At 36.3% G+C, this 24,866-nt stretch overlaps 1 pseudogene; it reads left to right on the top strand.

Moving 5' to 3' along the window:
* Positions 1 to 17,570: 17,570 nt before the first annotated feature.
* Positions 17,571 to 18,661, top strand: LOC113561611 (annotated as a pseudogene).
* The last annotated feature ends 6,205 nt before the right edge of the window (positions 18,662 to 24,866 follow it).

Raw genomic sequence — 24,866 nt, forward strand, 5'->3', positions numbered from 1 at the left:
AAGAAATGATTAATTTAATTAAAATATATTTATGATTTTCTAGCACTTCAAGTTCTTTAACGTGCATATCAAAGTTAATAAATAAATTTTCAGAACTTAAATTTCTAAAAGTGACCTGGACCATTGTAGGTATGATATTTCTCAGTTTTAACTTATTTTGCAATTTGAATGAGTTAAAAACTTTATCGCAAACTGTAACTATCTTATAGGTATCACTTCTAGGATATCGCAAAAAACCAAAACTCTTTCGTTTAATAAATTGGGAGTTAACTGCTTCACATTCATTCAAGAGCTGGAAACATGTACAGCATTTCAATTTTTTAAAAAGTTTAAATTCAACGAAGCCTGTAATGTATAAAACAGCATGATGTAAACTGTAATTAACATGTTCAAGAGGAATATCATCGACAATTATATTTTCTTCCACAGTGTCTAAAGTCTGATCATATGTCATATCCAATTTTTTTGCCGACGATGACACCGTTAAAATACTTGTATTGCTTATAGTCCAGTAAAATTAGACTTTGACTTCATAAAAATTAGGAACAAGCTGAATTTTTAGGGAGACCTTTATTTCGATGTTCTAATGAAATCCTGAAAAGTACCCTTAATTTGACCCATGGGTTTTTTTTATAGGGGGTGAAAGGGGGTAAATTTTAGTTTTTTGCCATTATCTCGAAAACTATCAATTGTTCGAGAAAAACAGTTATTATCAAAATTGTAGCTCATACAATTCTCTACAAAAAGGTTATTATACTTTTTTCCGTGAAATCAAGCGTTTCGAAGATATAGAGTGAAGTAAATCTGAAAGAGAAAATGTGCACATCATTGTAGTATTATATGACTATGAGGTGCAGAAAAGTTATATTACAAATATTCTGCTGTCGAAAAAGATTTTATAAGTATCTACAGACAAACTGAAAGCTAAGTATTATACTATTTATTGTGTTCGAACCCTCATGCGACCTTGACGAGCAGCTGTCCGGCACACACAGAGAAGGGCGTTCTCTACCTGCGTTTTATGTGTGTTAGTGTGTTTGTGTCGCTCTAAGTATATATTAGATGGTACAACCAGTCTTTGAGAAGTTCTTATGGTAATCGCATCGGACGTGTTATAAATATTTTTATTACAATATTTCTGTGAAATCTCGAGAAATGGCCAAAATGGAAGGAATGTGTTTCATTTGTTCTAATCCTTTATCGGATGGTCAAACTGTTGTGGTTGAGCGTGGGATGCAAACTTTACGAAACGCGAGTAAAGAAAGGAACGATGGAAAAATAGAATATTTACGTGATGCTACTTCCATTGAAGTTCATATTGATTGCCGTAGAAACTATGTTCGGAAGAGTAGCATTGCCGCCTTCGTTTCGAAAAGGGAGCGTGAAAATGACGGTCCTAGTACGTCTTCAAGTTCAAGTCCACCGCGTACTAGATTACGTATAAGTGAACAGCCTTCTTTTGATTTTGAAAAGTTGTGTTTTTTTATCTGGTGTCCCCGGTAGGCCTAATCCACATTGAAATGTGCTAGAAAAAATGTTTTTTATTATTCGGTCTCTTCCTCTACATCTGTTTCCTTTGAAGCTTCCTCATCTTCCTCAGTAATTTCCTCAATATGTTCTTCATCTATTGTTTCTTCTGTTTCTTGTATTAAGAAAGTCATTGGATCTATATCGTCGTAAACATCCATAATGCTTTCTGTTACTTCAGTCGCGACGTTTAAACAAGATTGTCCACGGCAGTGCCCGCATACCGCAGAACAGAGAAGACCTATTTTTCTACAGCTACAGCTCGCGCTACAGCAACGTAAAAATATTTAAATATTTAAATATTTTTTTATATATTTTGATTGTCCGTGGACAATCTTGTTTAAACGTCGCGACTGAAGTAACAGAAAGCACTATGGATGTTTACGACGATATAGATCCAATGACTTTCTTAATACAAGAAACAGAAGAAACAATAGATGAAGAACATATTGAGGAAATTACTGAGGAAGATGAGGAAGCTTCAAAGGAAACAGATGTAGAGGAAGAGACCGATTAATATAAAAAAAATTTTTTCTAGCACATTTCAATGTGGATTAAGCCTACCGGGGACACCACATAAAAAAAAACGCGCCCAGTACTCTACCCCCGCGGTGGTGTGGAAAGGAGTACGTTTTTTACGAACTACAGACATTGCAACTTTACCGCCCGTTTTACTCAAAAACGATTAGTTATACGAAAAAAAGTATAACAACCTTTTTTGTAGAAAAGTTTATGAGCTACAATTTTGATAATAACTATTTTTCTCGAAAAATTGATAGTTTTCGAGATTATGGAAAAAAACTAAAATTTACCCCCTTTCACCTCCTATAAATAAAAAACCCATGGGTCAAATTAAGAGTACTTTTCAGGATTTCATTAGAACATCGAAATAAAGGTCTCCATAAAAATTCAGCTTGTTCCTAATTTTTTTATAGTTTTGCCCTTTTCAAGTCTAATTTTACTGAGCTATTATAGCAATACAGTTTGCCTGCGCTGAAGATTTCACTTCGTTATGACGAAGTAACCGTTTATAAGCAGATGAAATTGCATGCAATTGAGATTATTATTATATCCTCCCATTGCTCGTATACATGAGAAAAATATCTCTAAATGGTCTTGTGATAATTTGTAGGAGAGTATGTACTGTAAGTAGCCGGTCTCTACATATTCATGAAACATGTTTTTTAAATTATTCATATCTATTATGAAACCAAGAAATCCTATTTTGATTTTTGTACTTGTAATGAAACATCCATTGATTTTAAGTTTTATTTTCGAAAAGTACTCAATGGCTTCTGTGAAAAAATTGAAAATTTTTTCAGCGGTATTGTTACTTAAAGGTTTCTTAAAATTATTAGAAAATGTACTCCTAGTATTTAAGCAATCAAACACATTATTGCACATTCGACAAAATTGTGCAGTTGCAGCGCAGCCTTGAAAGTCTGAATGTTTATCATTTAGAAGTTGCTCTAACGCTATTGCACAACTTTCGCTGAGTATATGAGCAGCTAGTTTCACATTCATTTTATTTTTTGCCCACTGTAAGTGTTTTTGATTTACTTTATTTGCTAGATGAAAACATCCAGCTTCCTGTAACTTAATTAAATTTTCAATAAATTGAAAATTGATTTCATTATCGTTTGCATCATATAATATGCGCTTTGATGCAAATGCATTCCTTATCAATTTTATCATATGTGCGGCATCTAAAAATATGAAAATATTACGTCCTGTTATAGGATGTTTAAGAAACGCTTTGTTATTAAGGATATTTGCTTCAAGTACTTTGCACATAGAGATATTTGCGGGAAGTCCATCGAAAGTAAATGCTATTACTTCAATTCCAGATGGTGCTATAAATTCTAAGATCTTCCTAGTAATTTCGGCTCGCTCTTCAGCCGTTAACCCAGCAACCAAAAAGTAGCCTACAGGTAGTTTCCATCGCTCATTGATACATGTAATTAGATAAACTAGAGCTTCTTTTGCGAGAGGTAATTCTTCCGGATTTTGTATGACGATCCCATGATCAACATAACCAACTAATCTTTTCTGCACCCTGTCCCATTGGACATGCTTTCTAATGGCCATCTCGTCCATTGTCAAGCAGGCATATAATTATTTTCACCAGCAGCTTCACATTTTTGTTTTAATATTTCCACAGCTTCTGCGGTGAATTCAGGAGATCCTTTCGTACTACTGTACCAAGTTCGAATTGTGGAAGGAGCCGGTAGTTTATTTTGAAAGACTTGTCGAATGTAGTTATACGCTTTGGGACTGTAAAAGTGTACAGTTAAAGCAAAAGCTCTTAACTGTGTTGAATACTTCCCTTTTACTTTTCCTTGTTCAATTTGTGTTATAATCGTAGATTCGTCGGCAACAGCCTATTATATATAATAATCTAAATTAATAAAAAAACTCTAAACGCATAATATACAGGGTGTCTCGATGACCCCGTGCCACCCGTTAATGACGTGTAGTTTGGACTTAGCTGAATAGAAAAGTCCAATGTCATTTTGCGATTTTCGCAATATTAACGGAGTTATTAATTAATAAATATAAGCGAATGAGGGCGGGCGTGCAGCGAGATAGGTCGGTAGGAGGGCCGCGCGCTCTTTGATACCGCGAGCTGGGCGGCGCGCGGTGAGGGAGAATGGGGTGTCTTAGATACTGACAATAACAAGGGCGCGCGGGGGGTCCTCCTACTGACGGCTATCTTGGAGACTGATAGAAACAGCGTGTTACGCTGGGGCCCCGCGCTGAGCGATAATTGATTCATATCCTTTTTTCCAAAATAGTTTATTTTGTGGCAATTTTATTTTAAGGTAAAAGAAATTGTTTTTAAGGCAAAGGAAAGGAAATCTATCGTTTCCTCACCACCTTGCGGTAGATAGCACGGAGCGTTTTTTTAGGGCCGGTTTTTCAATCATGGTTTAAACGTAGATCTAAGTTTAAACCATGATTGAAAAACCGGTCCTTAAAGTGGTTTCTCCAATAGACCTAATCCACTCTCATTATTTAATGCAATAATTGTTCGAAGTGCCTTCCTCGTTGCTCTATGCAAAGTTCGACTCTTCGAACAATGTTACGCGTTGCACGTTGCGCCATGTCCGGCGTGATGGTATTGAAGACCGCGATAATTGCTTCACGTACTTCATGTTCTGTGCCATCCCGCCAGTGCTCGACTAAATTCTTTATGTAGCCCCAAACAAAATAATCTAATACATTCAGATCCGGCGATCGCGCCGGCCAAGCGATTGGGCCATCACGGCCCATCCACCTGTCCGGAAAACGCGCGTTCAAAATTTCACGTGCTTGTCGCGAAAAATGAGTAGGAGCCCCGTCTTGCTGGAAAATCATCTGCGTTCGTAAAAGTAAAGGAATATTTTCCAGTAATATTGACAAATGATTTTCCAGAAAATCTGAATAAATTTGCCCATTAAGTCGTGGCGGGAAAAAGAATGGACCAATCTGAAAATCAAAGACAAGAAACTTAGGTAAAATTGCAACAAAAAGTCTTATTTAACTCATTTACTCAAGCTTACTATTTCATTTCCGATGATTCCTGCCCACACGTTTACGCTCCATCGATATTGGAAAGAGCTAATGCGAATAGCATGCGGATTTTCTTCTCGCCATGTTATAAAATTACGAGAATTAAAAATTCCGTTAGGCGTAAATGTAGCCTCATCGGTCCATAGAATTCGATCGGGGAAAGAAACGTCTCGCCGATGCTGCGCAAGGAATCCTGTGCATGTTTCGCCAATGATTAATAATATACGAAAATCGCCAATAGTTAATAATGTACGATAATCGTCATTAATGACGAAGAATAAAAATACCTCCACAAAAACATATTCGATGTTCATAGTCTCCCGCACGAAGTTGTTAGACCCGTTGGTAATGGTACGGATGTAATCCGTTCCGTGTTAAAGTACGATGCACCGCGCATCGCTACAGGCCAAGTTCGTGAGCTGCACGTCGTATACTCATGTTCGGGTTTTCTGTGAACAATTGCAGGATTCTCTCTTCCTCATTTGGGTGAGGATATATGAAACGACCATTGTATCGCCAATTGGGTAAGAGAGATCCTGTTTCTCGGGCACGGTGGATGCATCTCGTAATTACGTTTCTGGATGGATGCCGTTGATCGGGAAATCTTTCTGCGTAAATGCGTTCCGCAGCTCTGGCATTTTCTCCAGTCATCCCGTAACAAATGATCATGTCAACGAATTCCTCAGACGTAAATTAATCCATTGCACTTTATATCTGTTCACTCAATGTGTGAAAACCACGTGCGAGAAATATGCATAAAACGAAGAACATGGATTACAATAAGCTCGCTTGCGATCTCTACTTCGATTTGCCCGTGATTCCGACTTGAATCTCTAATCAGACGATATTTGTCTCTCAACGCTGCTCGACAAATAACTCTGGCTGTTTTCTGTTTTTGGTCTATTTATCCTATTTGGCTATAGTTGGGAGTATTTTGATCTATCGCTCTTTACAGTATCATTATCAACAAAGCCAGCGTCCTCGAGAACTATGAACATCGAATATGTTTTTGTGGAGGTATTTTTATTCTTCGTCATTAATGACGATTATCGTACATTATTAACTATTGGCGATTTTCGTATATTATTAATCATTGGCGAAACATGCACAGGATTCCTTGCGCAGCATCGGCGAGACGTTTCTTTCCCCGATCGAATTCTATGGACCGATGAGGCTACATTTACGCCTAACGGAATTTTTAATTCTCGTAATTTTATAACATGGCGAGAAGAAAATCCGCATGCTATTCGCATTAGCTCTTTCCAATATCGATGGAGCGTAAACGTGTGGGCAGGAATCATCGGAAATGAAATAGTAAGCTTGAGTAAATGAGTTAAATAAGACTTTTTGTTGCAATTTTACCTAAGTTTCTTGTCTTTGATTTTCAGATTGGTCCATTCTTTTTCCCGCCACGACTTAATGGGCAAATTTATTCAGATTTTCTGGAAAATCATTTGTCAATATTACTGGAAAATATTCCTTTACTTTTACGAACGCAGATGATTTTCCAGCAAGACGGGGCTCCTACTCATTTTTCGCGACAAGCACGTGAAATTTTGAACGCGCGTTTTCCGGACAGGTGGATGGGCCGTGATGGCCCAATCGCTTGGCCGGCGCGATCGCCGGATCTGAATGTATTAGATTATTTTGTTTGGGGCTACATAAAGAATTTAGTCGAGCACTGGCGGGATGGCACAGAACATGAAGTACGTGAAGCAATTATCGCGGTCTTCAATACCATCACGCCGGACATGGCGCAACGTGCAACGCGTAACATTGTTCGAAGAGTCGAACTTTGCATAGAGCAACGAGGAAGGCACTTCGAACAATTATTGCATTAAATAATGAGAGTGGATTAGGTCTATTGGAGAAACCACTTTAAGGACCGGTTTTTCAATCATGGTTTAAACTTAGATCTACGTTTAAACCATGATTGAAAAACCGGCCCTAAAAAAACGCTCCGTGCTATCTACCGCAAGGTGGTGAGGAAACGATAGATTTCCTTTCCTTTGCCTTAAAAACAATTTCTTTTACCTTAAAATAAAATTGCCACAAAATAAACTATTTTGGAAAAAAGGATATGAATCAATTATCGCTCAGCGCGGGGCCCCAGCGTAACACGCTGTTTCTATCAGTCTCCAAGATAGCCGTCAGTAGGAGGACCCCCCGCGCGCCCTTGTTATTGTCAGTATCTAAGACACCCCATTCTCCCTCACCGCGCGCCGCCCAGCTCGCGGTATCAAAGAGCGCGCGGCCCTCCTACCGACCTATCTCGCTGCACGCCCGCCCTCATTCGCTTATATTTATTAATTAATAACTCCGTTAATATTGCGAAAATCGCAAAATGACATTGGACTTTTCTATTCAGCTAAGTCCAAACTACACGTCATTAACGGGTGGCACGGGGTCATCGAGACACCCTGTATATCACTGAGAAAAATATCATGGCCTATCTAATTGGATAATCCAATTAAATAGTAACAAACGGATATATCCGGTTAAATTGTATAAAAGACAAAGAAAATGATCGGACATATCCGATGAAGGTAATCGGACATATCCATCATTTAATCGGAAAACAAGAGTAACAATCGGATACACTATTTAATCGATTTATCCGATGGAAATTTTTCTCAGTGTAAGGCTTTGACTATACAGATTTAGAATAGCCACTTGTCCTTGAAGGAGCATATTCTTAATCGTATTCTGAGACGACAATTATAATATCAGTAAGAAGAGAGAGAGATGACGATAACAAAAATGTGTAAAATGTCCCTTTTTTGGTATCTGTGCAATGTCAGACGACGTCTGAGAAAGGAGATTCTGTGTCCGAAGATCACATAATAAAGATTGTAAACTATCAATTTTCTTGTTTTGACGATATTTTTGAACTCGCAGTCGGTTTATTATCTTGTTTTTCTTTTCACATGACTTGTTCAATACTTTTATGCATTTTTTAAATGTCTTTGGTGACATGGTTTCTACGTTTGCTGTTTTTACATCACCTGCGTAACGGATTTTTTTTTAAGAAGTCTCATAAAGTTCCTCTTCAAGTTGATCGACATTTTCTATTTGAATGACCGACGTATTTGCTCTAATATTCTCTGTATCAACTATGCTAAAACAATAACATTTTATATGTACAAATAGATAAAAACAAACTTACAATAAGAAGATTTAAATACATCATTTATATTCTTATGCAACATATACTGCCATTAGTACCTTACTGTCGGTGAATTTGGAAAAATTGTCGGCACAGAGTTTTGTTTCAACCGACTATTTGCAAAACCAACGGTTTCGATACTGTCTTTTTCAAAATGTAAACTGCATATCCTACTATATTTTGTGACCCGTGCTACATCTTCTTTACTATGACCAGAATTAATAAGTACTTTTATCCATTTTTCTTTAAGAACCGATTTATTGGAAATCTATTCGATAATAACAATCTAATTAATGTATAAATATTTCTTTCACATTGTAATGTTACAATTTAAAAATACATTTAATACGTCTAATAAAATACCAAACCTTTTAACAATTGCTTTCAAATAAAAAAGCTTTCAATTAGAAACAGATAACTAATCATTTACCCAAACATTGTTGGAAGAGTCTTGTTATGTTCTTTGACTCATTTGTATTTACTTGACTTGCAATATTTTACGAAACAATAAATTACCATTGTTTGATTCGAAATTAGAAATAATAAAAAACCGTCCTTCCTTCTTTAATTTGCTGTTCGCGCGAGCTCGAAGTGTCATGTAAGTACAGAGAGTCGCCACTTGGTCGATGAGGGCGCTTTTTATGTTCATTACATTGTTTAAAGATCGACTGGCAGTCCATGGTTATATAGTCAAAGTTGCATACATTATTTATATTGTATACATTGTCTTTTTTACTATGTATTTTCATATAGCTTCTTGCACAATGGTTGTCGCATAATGAAGAGCAAATTGGTGGTTTAAATGTGATTGTTGAAATTGACGAAGCAAAATTTGGAAGACGCAAGTATCATCGTGGACGTCTTATTACGGGTCAATGGTTATTTGGAGGAATTGAACGGCATACTGGCAGATTCTTTGTTGTTCCTGTTGAACAACGTTCATCTCAAATTTTTACGCCGATTATACTTCGTCATATTGCACCGGGTACTATTATTCATAGCGACTGCTGCAAAGCATATAATGAATTAAAAGAGCATTACACGCATCAAGTTGTGAATCATAGTGAACATTTCGTTGATCCTCATACAGGAGTTCATACACAAAATATAGAACGTGTATGGCGTGATATTCGACATGCAATACCCAAATTTGGAACTCGTAATTATCATTATGTACATTATTTGGCCGAGTTTGTATTCAAACGTACATTTTAGTACTCTGAACGTATATGTACATGTTTTGAAATAATGGCACAGTTATATCCCCTCAATGAAAATAGTACACCTGCGAATGAGGAATCATAAATTAAAATATAAATTAAAATAAAATTTTTGTTTCATTACACATTATGCTGTATAAAACAGCTTTGTTCGCTGTTTAATAAATTATATGTTTGTATAAATTAAATAATTTGTTTAATGAATAAAGCCTCGGACACATACGCTCGTTAATGTTAGGCGACAGTTGAGTGCTCGTTTTCATCCCGCTTCGCGGGAGCGATATCCACATAAAATAAATAACAAAACTTTGGAGTGAAAACTATTAAACTTCTTTGTTAATAACTTTTTAATGAACAACGAGCGACGGCTGAAACCTTTTGAAGGTCACTCAGGAGGGTCACCTGTATAATATATGTCAAGGTCAAGGTCATCGGAGCTGACTCCCCTAAAATGCATAATTACCAAAATGAATTACATGTATAAGCATATTAAAATATTTTGTATACAATATTTCAGAAAGCGTTGAGAATGAAGAAGAACTTCTTTCCGAACCGATCAAGCCGGTTTTTGAAGAACGAGACTTAAATAAATTGGTGAGTAAATATTAAATTTAAATATATTTACATGTTTTTATATTATTTTTTCGCTGCTCATGTGAAGAGATATGGTAATGTCCTGTATTAAGTTGAAGTGAAACAATCCGTACATATGTTGTAATTAATGAAAATTAGTTGTTGAGAATACATTTCCTATTTTACAAACAAAATTGATTAAATTCCACAGGATTAATTTATGATGATACACGAGTTACATTAAAAGAAGCTTTCTTATATTTTTTTAAGTATTCTATGATAAAAAATATTAAAATGCAAAACTTAAAAGTATCAAATTCTTATGTAAAAGTAAAAAAGTTAAGAAATTTTATTGATGAAAACTTTAAACCTGAAATCTTGTACAAGATTGTGCTTATAATGGATTTTAACAGTTAATATTGGTAAATATATCAAATATTGTTATGTGTTATGAAAACTGTCAGAAGTGTTTTAGAATAAAGAATACGATATATACATTTGGAATACAATAGGCGTGGTCTAGTTGTAGAGCGCCAGACTCGTAACTACTGGCAACCGGATTGATTGATTTATTTGCTGTCATGAATTTTATTCTAAGCTGCATACTTCACATACCAGGTAAAGTGAAAAGATTCGTATGGAAAACTAGGCTCCATCTCCGAATAATACGTTAAACCATTGGTCTACACACACAGCTGACAAACCGTTGTGTCAAATCCTCTGCCATTACATGATAATTTTTGACAATGTTATTAAAAAACTTTATGAAGATGTCAATCTAATATATTTGAAAAGGTTTTTGTGATTAGCCTATGGATTATGCCAAGTTTGGCATCTCAAGGACCATGTAAAAACATTGTTTTCGAATACTTACGTAGTTAATGTATCAATTCTATTGGAGAATTAAAATGTAAAAAAATGTTTCCATATGCAGTTTTAGATATTTATCTGTAATATTGTATAATACTATGGTTTTTATATATGTAATTACAACTGGATTATTATATCATACAAAGAGAGATTTTTATATCAAAATTACTATAATGTAGCTGCTAATGTATTATAATGTACTACGGACTATCAACAAAAATTATAAGTTTAAATACTATACTTAAAAACAATAAAGCAGCGCACTTTTACACTTTCTTATAAAAATTATTATGTTACAAGCAAACACTTATTATAATAAAAATTATTATGTTACAAAACAAACATTTGTTGAATAAAAGTGTAGTACTTAAATTATAAAATATTATAGTTTGGAAAGCTGTAACTCACTGAAAAATGGTCCAATTGCAAAAACCAAAAAACCGTTGTATTCGTCTCATTGTCAACTACAACTTTTACTTAGGGAGAAAAATCAACTTACATTAAAAAAATGGCCGCCATAATGAAATCTCTAAAGTGGCGCCATCTACAATTAAATTGATGATATCATCATCCTGCCCCCTCGAAGCCACACAACTTTTGTCTGAAACATTTTGTTCTCAAATTAAAAATAAATAAGTTTTTAGGAGTGGAAAATTAAAATGACGTGTATAATATACAGGGTGTAACAAAAAGATAGGGACAAACTTTGTGTGCTTGTAGGGAGGGCGATATAAGTAATTTGAGTATAGGAATGTATGTCCGCTGAAGCCTCGTTTCCGTGCTACACGGTTGTAAAGTTGCCTAAATTTCCTGTGTTGGTAAACTGCCTTTTCGCTAAAAGTTATCAAAAAATTTTATTGAGAAAGCTACTCAAAATTAAAAATCAGGCCGTATACTAATTTTGAAGTAATTGGCCTACTTTGATGTTTGCTTTTTTACACTAACAAGGGAACATTGCGATCCCGAAAATTCTGATTTTGATGAAACTTTACACACATGTAGAGGGGGTGTCTACATGACTTAGAAATTTTCAGTTGATGCCCAAATACGGTTTTAAGAGGTGGAACCACTCTTCAAATGTAAGCCGCCTTTTTACTTTTCTCGAAAAGTATTCAAATGTCAAAAAATGTTTTATACAAAAGTTTATGGTAAAAACGCTCCTATTTAATGAAGTTATAAAATTAAAAAAAAAATTTTTACGTAAATTTTTGAAATAATTGTTTTAAAAAATTTTATTATGTCATTAAATAGATATTTGTACCATGGAACTTTTGAATAAAACATTTTTTGACATTTCGAATACTTTTCGAGAAAAGTAAAAAGGCGGCTTACATTTGAAGAGTGGTTCCACCTCTTAAAACCGTTTTTGGGCATCAACTGAAAATTTCTAAATTCATGTAGACACCCCCTCTACATGTGTGTAAAGTTTCATCAAAATCAGAATTTTCGGGATCGCAATGTTCCCTTGTTAGTGTAAAAAGCAAACATCAAAGTAGGCCAATTACTTCAAAATTTAGTATACGGGCCTGATTTTTAATTTGGAGTAGCTTTCTCAAACAAAATTTTTTGATAACTTTTAGCGAAAAGGCAGTTTACCAACACAGGAAATTTAGGCAACTCTACAACCGTGTAGTACGGAAACGAGGCTTCAGCGGACATGCATTCCTATACTCAAATTACTTGTATCGACCTCCCCTACAAGCACACAAAGTTTGTCCCTATCTTTTTGTTACACCCTGTATATATTATTAGCTATATTATATATATACAGGGTGTTAAATTTTCAAAAGTAACAGGTGGAATATCTCGTAAACAATGCATTTTAGAAAAAAATGTTTCCTACAAAAGTTGTAGGGTTTCGGAGGGAACATAACAATAATATCATATAACCTTGGGCGGCGGTCTCCGAGGTCAAGTGGAGGTGAGAATGAATTTTTTAAATGGAAACCCATATTTTTTATTATTACATCTTTTTCTACTAATTAATTTGAACAACTTTTGTCTAAAGCATTTTTTATTTACCTAATATTTTTAAGATATTCAAGAAAAACTTTATAACTCTTTCAACATTCAGTTTACGATATTGAAGATTAAATGACGGAACGAAAGGACTCAGAAAAGAAAAATAAAATAATTAATGAAGCAAATAAGAAATAGACTTTATTAATAAATCTTCATTCAAAAATGAAAGAATTTTTGCAAATGAATTTTTAGAAAAAGTAACGAAGTCAAAAATTCTTTCATTTTTGAATGAAGATTTATTAATAAAGTCTATTTCTTATTTGCTTCATTAATTATTTTATTTTTTCTTTTCTGAGTCCTTTCGTTCCGTCATTTAATCTTCAATATCGTAAACTGAATGTTGAAAGAGTTATAAAGTTTTTCTTGAATATCTTAAAAATATTAGGTAAATAAAAAATGCTTAGACCAAAAGTTGTTCAAATTAATTAGTAGAAAAAGATGTAATAATAAAAAATATGGGTTCCATTTAAAAAATTCATTCTCACCTCCACTTGACCTCGGAGACGCCGCCCAAGGTTATATGAATATTATTGTTATGTTCCCTCCGAAACCCTACAACTTTTGTAGGAAACATTTTTTCTAAAATGCATTGTTTACGAGATATTCCACCTGTTACTTTTGAAATTTAACACCCTGTATATATATAATATAGCTAATAATATATACAGGGTGTAACAAAAAGATAGGGACAAACTTTGTGTGCTTGTAGGGGAGGTCGATACAAGTAATTTGAGTATAGGAATGCATGTCCGCTGAAGCCTCGTTTCCGTACTACACGGTTGTAGAGTTGCCTAAATTTCCTGTGTTGGTAAACTGCCTTTTCGCTAAAAGTTATCAAAAAATTTTGTTTGAGAAAGCTACTCAAAATTAAAAATCAGGCCCGTATACTAAATTTTGAAGTAATTGGCCTACTTTGATGTTTGCTTTTTTACACTAACAAGGGAACATTGCGATCCCGAAAATTCTGATTTTGATGAAACTTTACACACATGTAGAGGGGGTGTCTACATGAATTTAGAAATTTTCAGTTGATGCCCAAAAACGGTTTTAAGAGGTGGAACCACTCTTCAAATGTAAGCCGCCTTTTTACTTTTCTCGAAAAGTATTCGAAATGTCAAAAAATGTTTTATTCAAAAGTTCCATGGTACAAATATCTATTTAATGACATAAATAAAATTTTTTAAAACAATTATTTCAAAAATTTACGTAAAAATTTTGTTTTTTAATTTTATAAACTTCATTAAATAGGAGCGTTTTTACCATTAAACTTTTGTATAAAACATTTTTTGACATTTCGAATACTTTTCGAGAAAAGTAAAAAGGCGGCTTACATTTGAAGAGTGGTTCCACTCTTAAAACCGTATTTGGGCATCAACTGAAAATTTCTAAAGTCATGTAGACACCCCTCTACATGTGTGTAAAGTTTCATCAAAATCAGAATTTTCGGGATCGCAATGTTCCCTTGTTAGTGTAAAAAGCAAACATCAAAGTAGGCCAATTACTTCAAAATTTAGTATACGGGCCTGATTTTTAATTTTGAGTAGCTTTCTCAAATAAAATTTTTTGATAACTTTTAGCGAAAAGGCAGTTTACCAACACAGGAAATTTAGGCAACTTTACAACCGTGTAGCACGGAAACGAGGCTTCAGCGGACATACATTCCTATACTCAAATTACTTATATCGCCCTCCCTACAAGCACACAAAGTTTGTCCCTATCTTTTTGTTACACCCTGTATATTATACACGTCATTTTAATTTTCCACTCCTAAAAACTTATTTATTTTTAATTTGAGAACAAAATGTTTCAGACAAAGTTGTGTGGCTTCGAGGGGGCAGGATGATGATATCATCAATTTAATTGTAGATGGCGCCACTTTAGAGATTTCATTATGGCGGCCATTTTTTTAAATGTAAGTTGATTTTTCTCCCTAAGTAAAAGTTGTAGTTGACAATGAGACGAATACAACGGTTTTTTGGTTTTTGCAATTGGACATTTTTCAGTGAGTTACAGCTTTCCAAACTATAATATTTTTAATTTAAGTACTACACTTTTATTCAACAAATGTTTGTTTTGTAACATAATAATTTTTATTATAATAATGTTTGCTTTGTAACATAATAATTTTTATAAGAAAGTGTAAAAGTTGCGCTGCTTTATTGTTTTTAAGTATAGTATTTAAACTTATAATTTTTGTTGATAGTCCGTAGTACATTATAATACATTAGCAGCTACATTATAGTAATTTTGATATAAAAATCTCTCTTTGTATGATATAATAATCCAGTTGTAATTACATATATAAAAACCATAGTATTATCAAATATTACAGATAAATATCTAAAAACTGCATATGGAAACATTTTTTTACATTTTAATTCTCCAAATAGAATTGATACATTAACTACGTAAGTATTCGAAAACAATGTTTTTACATGGTCCTTGAGATGCAAACTTGGCATAATCCATAAGGCTAATCACAAAAACCTTTTCAATATATTTAGATTGACATCTTCATAAAGTTTTTTAATAACATTGTCAAAAATTATCATGTAATGGCAGAGGATTTGACACAACGGTTTGTCAGCTGTGTGTGTAGACCAATGGTTTAACGTATTATTCGGAGATGGAGCCTAGTTTTCCATACGAATCTTTTCACTTTACCTGGTATGTGAAGTATGCAGCTTAGAATAAAATTCATGACAGCAAATAAATCAATCAATCCGGTTGCCAGTAGTTACGAGTCTGGCGCTCTACAACTAGACCACGCCTATTGTATTTCCAAATGTATATATCGTATTCTTTATTCTAAAACACTTCTGACAGTTTTCATAACACATAACAATATTTGATATATTTACCAATATTAACTGTTAAAATCCATTATAAGCACAATCTTGTACAAAGATTTCAGGTTTAAAGTTTTCATCAATAAAATTTCTTAACTTTTTTTACTTTTACATAAGAATTTGATACTTTTAAGTTTTGCATTTTAATATTTTTTATCATAGAATACTTAAAAAATATAAGAAAGCTTCTTTTAATGTAACTCGTGTATCATCATAAATTAATCCTGTGGAATTTAATCAATTTTTGTTTGTAAAATAGGAAAATGTATTCTCAACAACTTAATTTTCATTAATTACAACATATGTACGGATTGTTTCACTTCAACTTAATACAGGACATTACCATATCTCTTCACATGAGCAGCGAAAAAATAATATAAAACATGTAAATATATTTAAATTTAATATTTACTCACCAATTTATTTAAGTCTCGTTCTTCAAAAACCGGCTTGATCGGTTCGGAAAGAAGTTCTTCTTCATTCTCAACGCTTTCTGAAATATTGTATACAAAATATTTTAATATGCTTATACATGTAATTCATTTTGGTAATTATGCATTTTAGGGGAGTCAGCTCCGATGACCTTGACCTTGACATATATTATACAGGTGACCCTCCTGAGTGACCTTCAAAAGGTTTCAGCCGTCGCTCGTTGTTCATTAAAAAGTTATTAACAAAAGAAGTTTAATAGTTTTCACTCCAAAGTTTTGTTATTTATTTTATGTGGATATCGCTCCGCGAAGCGGGATGAAAACGAGCACTCAACTGTCGCCTAACATTAACGAGCGTATGTGTCCGAGGCTTTATTCATTAAACAAATTATTTAATTTATACAAACATATAATTTATTAAACAGCGAACAAAGCTGTTTTATACAGCATAATGTGTAATGAAACAAAAATTTTATTTTAATTTATATTTTAATTTATGATTCCTCATTCGCAGGTGTACTATTTTCATTGAGGGGATATAACTGTGCCATTATTTCAAAACATGTACATATACGTTCAGAGTACTAAAATGTACGTTTGAATACAAACTCGGCCAAATAATGTACATAATGATAATTACGAGTTCCAAATTTGGGTATTGCATGTCGAATATCACGCCATACACGTTCTATATTTTGTGTATGAACTCCTGTATGAGGATCAACGAAATGTTCACTATGATTCACAACTTGATGCGTGTAATGCTCTTTTAATTCATTATATGCTTTGCAGCAGTCGCTATGAATAATAGTACCCGGTGCAATATGACGAAGTATAATCGGCGTAAAAATTTGAGATGAACGTTGTTTCACAGGAACAACAAAGAATCTGCCAGTATGCCGTTCAATTCCTCCAAATAACCATTGACCCGTAATAAGACGTCCACGATGATACTTGCGTCTTCCAAATTTGCTTCGTCAATTTCAACAATCACATTTAAACCACCAATTTGCTCTTCATTATGCGACAACCATTGTGCAAGAAGCTATATGAAAATACATAGTAAAAAAGACAATGTATACAATATAAATAATGTATGCAACTTTGACTATATAACCATGGACTGCCAGTCGATCTTTAAACAATGTAATGAACATAAAAAGCGCCCTCATCGACCAAGTGGCGACTCTCTGTACTTACATGACACTTCGAGCTCGCGCGAACAGCAAATTAAAGAAGGAAGGACGGTTTTTTATTATTTCTAATTTCGAATCAAACAATGGTAATTTATTGTTTCGTAAAATATTGCAAGTCAAGTAAATACAAATGAGTCAAAGAACATAACAAGACTCTTCCAACAATGTTTGGGTAAATGATTAGTTATCTGTTTCTAATTGAAAGCTTTTTTTATTTGAAAGCAATTGTTAAAAGGTTTGGTATTTTATTAGACGTATTAAATGTATTTTTAAATTGTAACATTACAATGTGAAAGAAATATTTATACATTAATTAGATTGTTATTATCGAATAGATTTCCAATAAATCCGGTTCTTAAAGAAAATGGATAAAAGTACTTATTAATTCTGGTCATAGTAAAGAAGATGTAGCACGGGTCACAAATATAGTAGGATATGCAGTTTACATTTTGAAAAAGACAGTATCGAAACCGTTGGTTTTGCAAATAGTCGGTTGAAACAAAACTCTGTGCCGACAATTTTTCCAAATTCACCGACAGTAAGGTACTAATGGCAGTATATGTTGCATAAGAATATAAATGATGTATTTAAATCTTCTTATTGTAAGTTTGTTTTTATCTATTTGTACATATAAAATGTTATTGTTTTAGCATAGTTGATACAGAGAATATTAGAGCAAATACGTCGGTCATTCAAATAGAAAATGTCGATCAACTTGAAGAGGAACTTTATGAGACTTCTTAAAAAAAATCCGTTACGCAGGTGATGTAAAAACAGCAAACGTAGAAACCATGTCACCAAAGACATTTAAAAAATGCATAAAAGTATTGAACAAGTCATGTGAAAAGAAAAAAGATAATAAACCGACTGCGAGTTCAAAATATCGTCAAAACAAGAAAATTGATAGTTTACAATCTTTATTATGTGATCTTCGGACACAGAATCTCCTTTCTCAGACGTCGTCTGACATTGCACAGATACCAAAAAAGGGACATTTTACACATTTTTGTTATCGTCATCTCTCTCTCTTCTTACTGATATTATAATTGTCGTCTCAGAATACGATTAAGAATATGCTCCTTCAAGGACAAGTGGCTATTCTAAATCTGTATAGTCAAAGCCTTACACTGAGAAAAATTTCCATCGGATAAATCGATTAAATAGTGTATCCGATTGTTACTCTTTTTTCCGATTAAATGATGGATATGTCCGATTACCTTCATCGGATATGTCCGATCATTTTCTTTGTCTTTTATACAATTTAACCGGATATATCCGTTTGTTACTATTTAATTGGATTATCCAATTAGATAGGCCATGATATTTTTCTCAGTGATATACAGGGTGTCTCGATGACCCCGTGCCACCCGTTAATGACGTGTAGTTTGGACTTAGCTGAATAGAAAAGTCCAATGTCATTTTGCGATTTTCGCAATATTAACGGAGTTATTAATTAATAAATATAAGCGAATGAGGGCGGGCGTGCAGCGAGATAGGTCGGTAGGAGGGCGCGCGCTCTTTGATACCGCGAGCTGGGCGGCGCGCGGTGAGGGAGAATGGGGTGTCTTAGATACTGACAATAACAAGGGCGCGCGGGGGTCCTCCTACTGACGGCTATCTTGGAGACTGATAGAAACAGCGTGTTACGCTGGGGCCCCGCGCTGAGCGATAATTGATTCATATCCTTTTTTCCAAAATAGTTTATTTTGTGGCAATTTTATTTTAAGGTAAAAGAAATTGTTTTTAAGGCAAAGGAAAGGAAATCTATCGTTTCCTCACCACCTTGCGGTAGATAGCACGGAGCGTTTTTTTAGGGCCGGTTTTTCAATCATGGTTTAAACGTAGATCTAAGTTTAAACCATGATTGAAAAACCGGTCCTTAAAGTGGTTTCTCCAATAGACCTAATCCACTCTCATTATTTAATGCAATAATTGTTCGAAGTGCCTTCCTCGTTGCTCTATGCAAGTTCGACTCTTCGAACAATGTTACGCGTTGCACGTTGCGCCATGTCCGGCGTGATGGTATTGAAGACCGCGATAATTGCTTCACGTACTTCATGTTCTGTGCCATCCCGCCAGTGCTCGACTAAATTCTTTATGTAGCCCCAAACAAAATAATCTAATACATTCAGATCCGGCGATCGCGCCGGCCAAGCGATTGGGCCATCACGGCCCATCCACCTGTCCGGAAAACGCGCGTTCAAAATTTCACGTGCTTGTCGCGAAAAATGAGTAGGAGCCCCGTCTTGCTGGAAAATCATCTGCGTTCGTAAAAGTAAAGGAATATTTTCCAGTAATATTGACAAATGATTTTCCAGAAAATCTGAATAAATTTGCCCATTAAGTCGTGGCGGGAAAAAGAATGGACCAATCTGAAAATCAAAGACAAGAAACTTAGGTAAAATTGCAACAAAAAGTCTTATTTAACTCATTTACTCAAGCTTACTATTTCATTTCCGATGATTCCTGCCCACACGTTTACGCTCCATCGATATTGGAAAGAGCTAATGCGAATAGCATGCGGATTTTCTTCTCGCCATGTTATAAATTACGAGAATTAAAAATTCCGTTAGGCGTAAATGTAGCCTCATCGGTCCATAGAATTCGATCGGGGAAAGAAACGTCTCGCCGATGCTGCGCAAGGAATCCTGTGCATGTTTCGCCAATGATTAATAATATACGAAAATCGCCAATAGTTAATAATGTACGATAATCGTCATTAATGACGAAGAATAAAAATACCTCCACAAAAACATATTCGATGTTCATAGTTCTCGAGGACGCTGGCTTTGTTGATAATGATACTGTAAAGAGCGATAGATCAAAATACTCCAACTATAGCCAAATAGGATAAATAGACCAAAAACAGAAAACAGCCAGAGTTATTTGTCGAGCAGCGTTGAGAGACAAATATCGTCTGATTAGAGATTCAAGTCGGAATCACGGGCAAATCGAAGTAGAGATCGCAAGCGAGCTTATTGTAATCCATGTTCTTCGTTTTATGCATATTTCTCGCACGTGGTTTTCACACATTGAGTGAACAGATATAAAGTGCAATGGATTAATTTACGTCTGAGGAATTCGTTGACATGATCATTTGTTACGGGATGACTGGAGAAAATGCCAGAGCTGCGGAACGCATTTACGCAGAAAGATTTCCCGATCAACGGCATCCATCCAGAAACGTAATTACGAGATGCATCCACCGTGCCCGAGAAACAGGATCTCTCTTACCCAATTGGCGATACAATGGTCGTTTCATATATCCTCACCCAAATGAGGAAGAGAGAATCCTGCAATTGTTCACAGAAAACCCGAACATGAGTATACGACGTGCAGCTCACGAACTTGGCCTGTGCGATGCGCGGTGCATCGTACTTTAACACGGAACGGATTACATCCGTACCATTACCAACGGGTCTAACAACTTCGTGCGGGAGACTATGAACATCGAATATGTTTTTGTGGAGGTATTTTTATTCTTCGTCATTAATGACGATTTTCGTACATTATTAACTATTGGCGATTTTCGTATATTATTAATCATTGGCGAAACATGCACAGGATTCCTTGCGCAGCATCGGCGAGACGTTTCTTTCCCCGATCGAATTCTATGGACCGATGAGGCTACATTTACGCCTAACGGAATTTTTAATTCTCGTAATTTATAACATGGCGAGAAGAAAATCCGCATGCTATTCGCATTAGCTCTTTCCAATATCGATGGAGCGTAAACGTGTGGGCAGGAATCATCGGAAATGAAATAGTAAGCTTGAGTAAATGAGTTAAATAAGATTTTTTGTTGCAATTTTACCTAAGTTTCTTGTCTTTGATTTTCAGATTGGTCCATTCTTTTTCCCGCCACGACTTAATGGGCAAATTTATTCAGATTTTCTGGAAAATCATTTGTCAATATTACTGGAAAATATTCCTTTACTTTTACGAACGCAGATGATTTTCCAGCAAGACGGGGCTCCTACTCATTTTTCGCGACAAGCACGTGAAATTTTGAACGCGCGTTTTCCGGACAGGTGGATGGGCCGTGATGGCCCAATCGCTTGGCCGGCGCGATCGCCGGATCTGAATGTATTAGATTATTTTGTTTGGGGCTACATAAAGAATTTAGTCGAGCACTGGCGGATGGCACAGAACATGAAGTACGTGAAGCAATTATCGCGGCTTCAATACATCACGCCGGACATGGCGCAACGTGCAACGCGTAACATTGTTCGAAGAGTCGAACTTGCATAGAGCAACGAGGAAGGCACTTCGAACAATTATTGCATTAAATAATGAGAGTGGATTAGGTCTATTGGAGAAACCACTTTAAGGACGGTTTTTCAATCATGGTTTAAACTTAGATCTACGTTTAAACCATGATTGAAAAACCGGCCCTAAAAAAACGCTCCGTGCTATCTACCGCAAGGTGGTGAGGAAACGATAGATTTCCTTTCCTTTGCCTTAAAAACAATTTCTTTTACCTTAAAATAAAATTGCCACAAAATAAACTATTTTGGAAAAAGGATATGAATCAACCCGCTTCAATCTTTAGCATTAAAGATACGACACTGCAGTCGAAGAGTTCGACCCCTTTGTTCTGATTTTTCGTGCGATCTGCGGAGATGCGGCTGGCTTTAATGCTGTTACCAAAGTAGCTTGACTTGACTTTATGACGCGAAGCGCGTACACTAGAAGCCGGCTTTTCATCTTTCAGAGAACGCGAGTCGCGCTGATGAGTCTCCGGATCCTTGGATTCGAGCGTCGGCATCGGCGCAGTGCCGCGATGCAATTTTTCAAGCAGTTTCATCAGCGGACGGGGAGTATCCTCGCTTGCTCTAATAGTCCGAGGCACGCACCCGGAAACGGGTAACGCGTGCACATCAGATCGGACGATCTTGCCTTCGAAGACTGTGAAAAAAAAGGATATCGCGCATAACAGGATGCGTCGGGTACGTATCTCTCGATCGAGGCGGACGCAGCAGAGATCGATACCGCGTTGCCTTTTACGACGATAATGCATCCCCGCGAGGCGCGGTAGACAATAATATGCACTCGGTATCGCGGAACATTAATGCAATAACGGAGTTTTATTACGACGCCGCGCGGGAGCGGCGATTAAATAATAAGCGCGTTCCTCTCAACAGATAGAGAGAGAGAGAGAGAGAGAGAGAGAGAGAGAGAGGAGATGAGCATCGCGCACTTCTAAACCGTTTATACGAATATACGAGTATTGTGAAATTATTAAAGACACTTTTGCTTTTCTCGAGTATCTTTAAAGGACAGACGGTATTCTGTCATTTACTTAATTTCAAAATCCAATTAACGATCTTGATAATTTACGATCCTGCTGCGTACTATCCGGAGAACATTTCCACCACAAAAAGACCCTATTATCCGTTATTATTACCCATTATTATCCATTAATAATAATCAAAAAAATGGTCAGCAGACAATTATATCGCGACGACACCGAGAATAGAAACGACTACGACACCGCCAAGGAAATCGTTCGCGGACGATTAATACTATCAACCTAGTCGCGACTCGAAGAGTCTATTGCATCGAGAAGAATCTTTTTCAAGTAGCACTCTTTTAAATCGAATTGCACCTTCTTTACTCTGTACCGATGTTCTCTTCACGGCCGGGTGAGAGAATCGGCGAACGCGTCGAATGTTTGATCGATCGCGCAGTGGGTCCTCCGAATTAAGCGTTTAGCGCCAGACGCGGGTATCCAGGTGTGAATCTCGTCGTTCGCAAAACGGTATCCAACGTTGAAGCCGCGAGGAAGAAGTCGCGCGCGCGAGTGTCCAGGTTCTCGCGCCGAGGATGCGATCGGTCTTGGAAGTGGATCGGTCTGTGGGACCGTTGCCAAGTTCGTGCGGGATTCTTCGGCGTACAAGTTCAAGGCTCGCGAGGCGGTGTACGGATACCTCCAAGGTCACCGAGTGTGCAAATACCGTGATTATGGTCGCGCAAGTGCGGCAGCTCTCTCTTCTCTCTTTCATTGTCGCCGCGAGTTCCGCCGGGATCTGACATAAGTGCGCGCCGCCAAAGGATCCCGAGGAACTTGATCGAACTCCGTGCTATATAATCGGCCGTAATGACGCTCGGCGTCCATCTAGGCGGTCCTGCGAGTGCGCTCTCTCTTCTCCTTTTTGCGAGCGATTCCCGCTGAATCGCTCTCGAGCAGCGAGAATTGTTTCGAGTCTCTCGAGATGGACTCGCGTGGATTACTCAATGGAAATAGCGGAATTAGTCATCGTCACTCCGTGCGTCACTCATGCCTAATTTTCAGTCACGAACGCAGGTAGAAAATTCTTCTCCCGAGTTGGAGAGGCCTGGGATCGATCATGCGTCAAAATCGAGCGATCGATCGCAAAATAATATTTCTTGGACGTATGAGGAGATTTGTCATTGCTTAGCGGGTGTTTGTCTCCTGACAATGCATTATTTATGACAATGTATATGATAATAAACTGGAACAATCCGTGTAAGAGCGAAGCGAGTTGCGGCGAGAGGAAATCGCTGCGCAGTGGAAAAAGACAAGCGTGCTCGTTAATCGATTGGCGGATGAGCCTGGCACGACGAGCCTCCGGCACGTGGATATTTCTAATTCCACGTGCGATTACGTGGAATTAGAAAGGTAAAAACAAGAGCCGCGAGGTATCGCGTTGGCGCAATAAAAAGCAACTATTTACCGAGGCCGCGGCGGCGTCATCGGTTTCGATGAAATGCATCCGGTGCATCGCTGAAGCACATCCGCGTACATACCTACACGCAGTATCGTGATAAGGCAACCCCCGGGGAGTATCGATCGTCGCCGTATTCCACCACTGGCAATCATGCAGGCCAAACCCCCTTCGTCGACGGTGGTAGTGGTACCATCGCGTACCACTTTTATAACTTTTTTAGCTTAATATTTCCGCGATTCACGCATCACATTCAAGGCTCAGAATCGTGGTGACGCGATGACAACGTTGGCGAGTCGAATTATTGCAAGAAAGTTTCTCCTAAGGAACATGAAATCGTTTTAAAGTAACGGAGGTTTATTACTCTGAATTCTGTAATTTACTCGTCGTAGAGATTTATTAAACTATTAATCAAGGAAAAAATAATTAAACAATATATTTCCCCAATTAAAGTTCTTATTTTGATGATGACAGTTTGAATTCCTTATGGACGCATCACGTACACGTTACAAAGGCGCTATTTAGTTCAATTGTTTTCTTTTACATATGAATGTACTATGCTATTTTTATTGTTGTAACAGCTTGGTGGACACCTGTATTTGCGCAAATTTGTCTTATCTGACATTTTGACAGGTCACCCTTCGAATTTATTTTAATTTACACGATATATCATAATGTAATTTCCGACATTTGCACAGCAGGAAACATTGCCTGAGACACGTCGCGTTAAAACTAATTTACTTTTTGATTACTCGGAAGCAGATAACGTAA

The sequence above is a fragment of the Ooceraea biroi genome, chromosome 3 (assembly GCF_003672135.1).
Source record: "Ooceraea biroi isolate clonal line C1 chromosome 3, Obir_v5.4, whole genome shotgun sequence".
Classification (NCBI taxonomy): domain Eukaryota; kingdom Metazoa; phylum Arthropoda; class Insecta; order Hymenoptera; family Formicidae; genus Ooceraea; species Ooceraea biroi.